This window comes from Marmota marmota, unplaced genomic scaffold (assembly GCF_001458135.2).
Source record: "Marmota marmota marmota unplaced genomic scaffold, marMar, whole genome shotgun sequence".
Classification (NCBI taxonomy): Eukaryota; Metazoa; Chordata; class Mammalia; order Rodentia; family Sciuridae; genus Marmota; species Marmota marmota.
This window is the reverse complement of record NW_026000102.1, coordinates 1,017,211-1,026,293: the sequence shown is the minus strand read 5'-3', so window position 1 is coordinate 1,026,293 and position 9,083 is coordinate 1,017,211.

Here is a 9,083-nt window from a genome sequence, read left to right as displayed (position 1 = left end):
ACTGGTGGCTGCCCAGAGCAGCACTAGGTTGTGAAAGGGTCTGAGGTCACAGCTGACCCTGTGGGAGAGAGCTCTGTGATTAATTAGCAATGCCTGCCACGGGCATCGTCAGAAGCCCCAGTACGTGCGCTGCCTCCCAGCCACACTTGGATGAGGTCGGAAGCCCCTGGAAGTAAGATAGTGTCTACTTAGTCTCCTTTGCAGCCCCCGGCGGTGGCATTGGCTTGGGGCTTAGTCACACTGATTGGCTAAGTGGGGGTGGCTCAACTTTGAGGCCCAGGCTCCTGAAGAGATAGAAAAAGAAAACATCTAAGCCAACGGTCTTCAATTTTTTAGAAAAACCTACCTTGTTCCTTCTTCAAAGGACATTTTACTTGAGACCAGTGTGTTAGCAGATGAAAGCAAAGCCACTCTGGCAGAAACTGGGTTGGGGGTCCAGAGCCCCACCTGCCTGCACCCCACCACCAGAGGCACCCCTGAGACACCTTCAAGGAATCCAACGGCTCCCCAGATCCTGGTCTGAGACCCGTGAGTGAGGGGCTGGAGGTCCAGAGAGGGGGGACGACTTCCCCAACGTCACACAGCAGCCAGAGCCAACCAGTTTCCTGCAGATTCCCAGGTGGGTGCTCCTTGACCACACCTGCAGTCGGCCTTGGCTTTGAGGCCAAGAGGGGACACCCCCACCTCCGTGGGGAGGGGTGGACAGTGAAGTGCCCTGTCCCGCGGCCCCTGGAGAGGCACATCCTGGAGGGGGGCGGCCTTCTGCTCTGTTTACTTCGCTCTTGGAGCCCTGGGGCGCGTGTCGGGGAAACAGCTCGTGCCCCTGACTGAGCTTTATTAATTAAAGCATTTCCCCTCTTTGGTGGCAGCTGCTTCGAAAGAGCTCTGCAAATGTTCAGTTCATCGGCTCCGCGCTGGGCCCCAGCTCCCCCACCACCCACTTTCTTCAGAGTGCTTTCCCCGGAACCCAGAACCCGTCCAGCACCCCGCGCCCTGCTCCTCCGCGGGCTGCAGGTGATTTGTTCTGCGGCTGGGGAAATCCATAAGGAGCGAGCCGGGCTGGGTGGGGCCCTCCGCTCCGGGAGGTGCTGCAAAGGCCGAAATTTGTTGAATGACTACACGAGTATTTAATGACCATCTTCCGTGGCTGTTAGAGGCAAAAAAATGAGGACATTGATTACCCAGTGAAGCTGATCAGCGCTCCGCTCCCCAAGGCGTGCGTGTTGGGGAGTTGCTGTGGGCAGGAGGCTGTCTCCAAGAGGGTGCCCCAGGAAGCAGCGTGTGGGGGACCCATCCTCCTCGCAGCTGAGGGCAGTTGGAATGGAAGGTGGCTCATCTCCGGCAGGGTCCCATGGGATGTGACCTGAGGTCACCCAGGAAGGGTGATTTCCTCCCATGGGAGTCTGCAGACCATGATGTCCCCGAGGATGGGCTTATGTGACCACGTGCACCTGCCCTGAACCCTACCCCACTCCAACTTCTTGACCTCTCGAGAGACCCAGCTCAGTGGCCAATAAACCCTCTGAAGATCTGGAGACGCTGAGAGAAGCAGCCCTGTCCTGCCGAGGTGTGCACAGCCGAGCTCAGTCCTCCCCCGGGCCCCTCCGCGAGGCCCCCAGTTCCCTTCCAGCGGCGTGTTCAGGGCTACATCCAGCCTCCCTCCCTCCCTCCCTCCCAGGGGAGAGCGCAGGGCGGGTGCGTGGTGACGTCATAGCGTCGACCAGGTTTGTCACAGGAAGCGGATCCCGTGCTTCCTGGAACTTCAGGGTCACCAGGAGCAGGCCCCCTGAGACACATCTCACCATGGATGGGGACAGAGCGTGGGCCGGCACCCCGGGGTCGGGACCCCCTGAGGCGCTGGTGGGCCCATGGACTGCCACGTGGGCTCCTCTTCAGAGCATTAGATCTACCCACTGACCTGGTGACCACCCCACAGAGCCCCGCAGGTGGCTTGCCACACTCAGAACATTGGGGGTCTTCACCACGGGTCTTCAGATGGCACCAAGAGTGGCCGTATCTGCTGAGCATTTGGCCTGGCTCTCTGCCAAGTGGCTCGACTCATTGCTCCCAAAGTCCTCGCCCAACTCTAGGTGGCGCCATTTCGTGCCTAAGTGAACTGGGGCAGGCTGAGTCTTCATAACGGCTCAGAGTCACTCAGTGTTGGTGGCGAGTTTGGATTCACACCCCATGATAAGCCACTAACAGGGATGACTCCGTCAGACCTGGTGGACAGCCTCCTGTCAACTCCAGCCACACAGGGGGCCCCCCGTCCTTGTCATTCCCGGGCAGCGTCAGGCCCTGTAAGAGCAGAGGGCTGGGCAGGCGGACGGGGCTCAGACCCAGAGCCAGCCAAGTGGCTCACAACCAAGTGTGGCCCCGGGCGAGCTGCAGAGCCTCTCTCTGCCTCAGTGTCCTTGTCTGTCAAATGACGATAATGCCACCGCCTACCTCCCGGGGTCACTGTGAGGACTCCTTCACTCATAACAAATGTTCATTGAGTGCTTAATGTAGTACAGTCAGGTCCTGGCCCCGGCCAAGGCGGGCAGGAGGACAGTCCACATACTGAGCGAATTGATGAAATGGTGTTGAAAGGACCAGAGGAGACCAGCAGGACGGGAAGGCCCCGGGCACTGGAGGAGGGTGGGGTCAGATGCCAGCTGTGGACGGAGCTGCCCAGGTTGCGGGATTTAGTGGGGTGGGCCCGGGTGGGCTGCAAGGAGGAGAGTCTTCCTAAGGACCCTCTGAGTAGAACCGGTGAGTGCAGTGCCCCACACAGGTGGTGTCCACCAAACCGAGCCGTTCCTCTAAAATCAATCTCTCTTGTACAAAGGAGCCGCGTGGGGCCACTGCAGCCTGGAAGAAGCACCCGTCTGGCTTCCAGAACAAACACTGCCAATTAGGTGCCTGCCTGGTGCGGGAGGTTCTCTTGTGGTTCTTGCTGTGGAGCCTGGCTCCTAGGTCCTGCTTCCCCTGAGAATAAGTGGATTTAGCCAAGTGAGGGTTCCCGGCATGCAGCAGCTCTGGGCTGAAGGGGGTAGGCAAGGAGGAGGAGGAAACGGGAGAGAGGGGAGAAGGGTCGTGGGGGATGAGGAGAAAGAGGAGACTGGGCAAGAAAGGGGGAGGGGGAGGAAGGAGGGAGGGTGAGGAAGGAGGAAGGGGAGGAGGGAGGGGGAGAGGGAGGGGGAGAGGGAGCACCCTCAGGAGACCAGTGTCCTTCAGCATCCCTCAGCTGGGGGATCCCCACGTGGCTCCCTCCCAGGGCAGGTTCTCTGCAAGCTTCAAAGAGGTGGTTATTTTGGGTGGCAGCATGATTGGGAGCTTGGAAAGCAGGAAATTGAGTGGTGATTAAGGTTGTAATAAGTTGACAACATCAAATATCATCACCCCAGAACATGCAAATGATCACGTTTTTACCGGGGATTTGCCAGGCAAATAGCAATTAGCCGGGAAAGTATCTGCTCCGTGGGGGGAGGCTGGCTCTCCTTCTCAGGTCCCCCACCGTCTCTGCAAGAGGGTGAGCCAATGGGAGGGGACGGTGCTTGGACGTCCCCAGCAGAAGGGAGGAGGAGGACTACTGGCCTTGAGGAAGGTGCCAACACAGGCCCAGATCACCTCTGTCACAGGCTCCGCCGTCACCTGGTCTCAAGCTGCTCCAAGCTCCTTGACCAGCCCCTGGGCTGCTAGTCCCTTACCTCGGGCTGCTGACCTAAGGAGCCTTGGCGGCTTGAGGACCACCCACTGCCAGAGACTCGTTTTCTGCAGTGTGTGGCCACGTGGCCAGGGGTGCCCTGCAGGGGGGGGCCTGGAGTGCAGGGCAGTTTGGGGGTCATGGGCCAGGAGTCCTGCTCTACTGTGTCTTAGACATTGACCTCCAAAGGGTCTGGGGCAGATGGTGGGGAATGATGGAAAGGAGCCCCTTCTATGGCCAGTCCACAGCCCGGGCTAAGAGCATTCACTGGGAAGCAGGTGGCCGCTCCTCCACATCTCCCTCTGAGCTCTTGTCTTTGATGGTGATAATTCTATGTGAGCTTTTATGAGGCTGCTGGCTTCTTGGGCTGATGGACGTCATCCCAGGCACAGGGTCTAGAAGGCAGCGAGGAATCAGTACCTGGTGGCACGTACTGCTTTAAGCCAGTGGGGCCCATAGGCAGGGGTGCACTGGGCTTGGAGCTGAGCAGAGGAGGGTAACCTGCTGGGAGACTTAAGAGGGATCAGAGGGGGCAGAGCCCTGGGCCAGGGCCCAGCAGGCCATTTGCCCAGGTGCAGATCTGGGAGGGAGGAGACGGATGCTCAGGGCCTCCCCCCCCTCCATCCTGCCTCGGAGGGGACCCGCTGGGGAAGCTGGGCCCAGGGTGTGTCAGCAGGGGACGCGTGGTGCTCTCAGCACTTCTGGTCCTCACTCTACACCTTTAGCTGGTGGCACCTGGTGAGCTGGTGCAGGCCGGGCCTGGGCAGCGACCCGCTCAGGTGTGTGGATCTTTCTGCTTTCTCCAGGGTCGCCTGCTGGCTCACCCCGTCTCCTACCCCATCCCCCAGGGCTGATGAGGGAAGGGAAGGTTCCCTGCAGGCCACGTCCAGCCAGAAGCCTCCACCATCGTCCATGCAGCCGCCTCAACAAAGGCTTTCCCTTCCTCAGATCCTTCATCCACCAAATCCTGGAAGTTCCTGGGGTTTTCTCTGACGTCCCAAGGAGGTCCCCTCCCAGCTCCTTGGAAAGCTTGAAAACCGCCAGCAGCACCCAGGCTCAGAGGCCACTCGGGCCACTAAGGCAGGTGAACTCCAGAGAGGCTGCCCACACAGGAGCAAGGCCACAGTTGCCCTGTGTTGCCCAGTGTCCTGGGGTTGGCGCCCTGCCCAACACTCCGGGCCGGGCCGAGGGGTAGGTGATTGGCCCAGCCGCTCGCTGCAGAGCTATTACAAGACTCGGTGCAATTTCATGCCCTGTCTCTTCCCTCCTTGGTCTGCAGTTTCTGCTCTATTTGTCCAAAATGAACAGAGATGAAGTGAAATGAATTACAGTCTCTCCTCCCCCGGCCATCTCCCCCTCCTCCCCGCCTGCCTCCCGTTCTCCCCAGCCCTCCCGCTCCTGCCCGGTGCTCCTGTGCCCGGGCTGCTGAGGCTCTGCTTCCCTGCTCCCCTCTTTCCTGGGGCCATTAGAATGTGCCACTCAAGCTGGGCACAGTGTAGTGGGCAGCTGAGGCAGGAAGATGTCTTGAGCCCAGGAGTTGAGAGCGGCCTGGGAGACTTGGTAAGATCCCATCTCAGGAAGAAGAAAAAGTCCTGACTGTGTCCTGCATTGGCCCACGCACACGGCCACTCAGCAAATGCTCTCTGGGCCTCACACCAGGGCCCCCACCCCTTCTGCTCACCCAGGCTCTCCCACCTCTGCCCTCTGCCACTGGGCAGGGCAGGGAGCCTGGGCCTGTGCCAGGTGACAGGGTGCTGGAGTCTTAGGAGACCTGTCACTGCCCTGGGAAGGAAAAGTACCTTCTCTGTACTTGAGATCACCATCTCATCTGTGGTTAAGGCTGGACACTGGCCCCAAGGTGCCACTAAATGTCATGGGGCTGGCCTCCCTGCTGAGGTCAACTCTGACCCCCAGCCGTGGCCTCACGAGCTCCAGGTACATCTGGGTCCTGGGACCTCTTCTCTGAGGACTGTCCAGCCACTGAGGCAGCCGGGTCAGAAACGGAGCTGACCCACGGCTCCCCATGGAGTGTGGAGCTGGGTCCCTGTGACTGCTCCTCCTCTGGACGGCAGACACTTGGCTGTGACATGGTGAAGCTGGGACTCTGGGGACACATCTGGCCCTTTTCAAGGGATGAAGGAAAAGTGGTGTTCAGAGAAAAGGAGGAGGTCCCAGCGACAGCGGAGGTGTCCTAAGGGCTGAAGGGATGGAGAGACACAGAGGGGGACAGAGACGCCTGGAGGGGGAGGGGGAGGGGGAGACGAGATGGAGACAAGGATGGAGAGAGCCACGGGGAGAGTGAGGGACAGAGGACGCAGAGGGGGACTCTGGGACAGTGAGAGAGGAAGGGAAAGCACTAAAGGGCGAGGGAGCCAGGGAGGAGTGCAGACAGGGAAGAGGAGGGCAGAGAGAGCGTTGGCACGGAAGACAGGACTCGGGGGCGGCCATCAACCTGCCACCTGCCACGGGGTCCCTGCCCCGCCCCCGTCCCTGGAAACTGTAACTGTACCACTTTTGCACAGGTGAGGTGAGGTGCGTTTCCGTCCCTGATAACAACTAAGGGTCTCCCTTTAGGCTTGTTCAGGGAACCCAGTGCAGTCCTGGCCCCTGGCCCCTGGCCCCTGGGCTGCCCTGCGGTCCCCATTCCTTACCAACGCCCCCACCCCAGCCCTTCTCCTCCCCACCCAGGGGGGTCTCTGGTTCCTGAAGGGTCTTTACTCTGACTTCCGTTTGGCGGGTGCTGCCCAGCCCCCCTGAGCCCCTCACCATGCTGAGTGCCGGGCACGGGGTCCCATGTCCTCCTTCTGCAGCCTGGAAACTTGGCTTCACTCCCCTCGTCTCCGACCAGGAGACCAGGCTCATCATGGTCAGAGGACCTGCCCGGGCTCACCTGGCCGCTGAGAAGAGATGTGGATTTGCTTCCTGGCCTCCTTCCACAGGCTTTCTCTGCTGTCCTCAAACCAAGCTGGCAGACCTCACAGATGCTGCAGGGTCCCTCTTAGGGGCACACTGAGGGAACCCCTCTCTGTGGGACTTCTGGGCGGCTGCTAGGCCCTGAGGGAGATGGAGAGACAGACTCAAGCAGATGTGGTGGTCAGAGGGGCAGAAGTTCAGATGGCCACAGACCTGTCCAGGGTCATGCAGCAGCTGCCCACACTGAGACCGTGTCTCTCTCTCCAAGCTGGGGGTGGGGGCTTGGGGCGATACAAACCAGGAGGAGAAGAGCCCCCACACCCACCCCCTTTCTCCTGGGGGCCCCTGGAGGTGGGGCTTTACTTCTGGACCAAGTGGGCTTTTGGTGTCAGTCACGATCCCCACTGAGGAGTCACTATGGGGCAGGAAAGGGGACAGTAGAAGCGTCCCCTTCCCCAGGTGTGCTCCTGGGGAACCAGCTAGAACCCTCAGGAGCTCCCGAGTCTCGGCTCCGCAGTTCCAGGCTTCTCCATTTCTTTCCAAATTCTAAAACAGGAGCCGCCCGAGGCCCCGGGTGCATTTAGAAAATGGGCCAAGTGGCCGGGTGTGGCTGGATGGGTAAAGGCAAGGACCGCAGCTAATGCAGTGAATGCCTGTCCCAAGACACAGCCGCCACTGACCAGTGCCTGGTGACCGTGTGGGATTGTGGTCCAATCGGCCAAGTTTCCTCAGGGCTCATGAGAGTGATAGATCTGGGTGTTCGCTCGCATTTTTTTAAACGTGTTGTAGACCGACATTTTCAAATAGGCGTGCAGGCCAGATTGGGCCCACAGGCTGTGTTTGTAATCATCGCTCTCAATGCCCTGAGTTCTAAAAGCTCTAGAACTCTCCAGGATGCCAAATCCTCCCCTATGTACATTGCCATCCAGGATGGATGGATCCCATTTGCTGGGCTGAAACTGTTTCCAAACCACTGCCTTCGACAGAAGGGGTAGTAATTACACTCTGACATTAATATTTAAACCACAAACAGAGTTAGCGTGCTAATACTGTCCCCGAAGGGTTCGGACTCATTTAAGTTTTATCCTTGTGAGACCTAATTATTGTCAGCAATGAATCCTGAAAGGCTGCAGGATTAGGGCCAGGGAAGAGGAGTCAGGCAGAGGCCTGGGGGCAGTGGCTTATGGGGCTGAGACAGGCGGCTCCAGAGCAGGCCATGCAGGCAGCCCGTCCAGGGGGCTGGGGGCGAGTGACCTCAGTGGTGTCCTCCAACTATTTCTGTGATCAGGGATCTTGCGCCTGTGACTTCTCCCCATGAGGACTGGGACCCCTGACTCACTCTGGAAGTTTCCAGCAGTCTCTGAACTTTGACCCTTTGGCCCAGCTACGGGAGACGCCACCACCCACCCACTTGGGGGAAACTCCCAAGGGGGAAATTGGCATTTTGCACTCTCTGCACTTATCTGGGGAAAAGAAAACGGATTTGTGTAGGAGTTATGAGGTCGAGGGCAGAGGACGGAGCTAGGCATATGGGTGGCAGAGGAAGTCAATGGCTTCCCTGAGACCGGTTTCTGGAAGCTTCTGTGATACCCAAGCTCCTGCTGGATTGCTGGATTGCACTGGCTGAGGAGCCTTCTGCCTTGCTCACTAGACGGCAGCCAGTTCCATGTCTGCACAACTGGGGCTCGGGGCTGGGATGTCAGGGAGACCTGGGCAGAAGGAGTCTGCACACGTCCAGCCCCAGCTACGGCCAGATTTGGCCTTGAGAAGGAGTCCGGGTGGGGAGGCAGGGAGGGGTCCGGGTGGGAAGGCAGGGAGAATGAGACAACCACAGAGCCCAGGGTTCCTTGTCAAAGCTGGTGTCCTCGCAGGATGGGGGCCGAGGGCTGAGGTCTGGGGCCGAGGGCTGAGATCTGGGGCCAGGTTGGAGTCCCAGCCTTGCCTCGCATTAGCTCTGTGGCCTTGGTGAGCGGCCTGGCTGGACTTCCTCTCCTTCTCCACAAATGGGGTCACTTCTGGGGCGTAGAGTTAAGTGAGAAAAGACAGCTACGGCGCGGGCACACAGTGAGGGCCCGAGGGGCGGAGCGGCTGGGCTCCTCTATGCCTGTTCCTCTCCCTAGGGGCCACGCGCTGGCCGAGGACACTTTACTGGAAGCAGAGCAAGTGGACTGGGACCCTTTCCCTCCTGGCCCTGAGGCCCATATAGCACGCAGCCCCCCACGGCCTCCCCACGAGGCCCCAGGCCCCCCGGCCCCCCTCCAGGCCTGCAGTTCTCTGCGCCCTGCTGGCCCTGGAGAACCTCAGACTGTGGATTTTCTCAGTTTATCTCCAGAAAAGAAAGGCCCAAGCGCACCCTTGGTCGAGTCGGCTGGAGGAATGGATGAGGCCGTAACTCAGCTGGGGGCTCCCGGCAGACGCGGGCACTGGGCCTGCAGGCCTGCAGCAGGGGCAGAGAGACCCCAGGGGCCGACTGCAGGGGGCC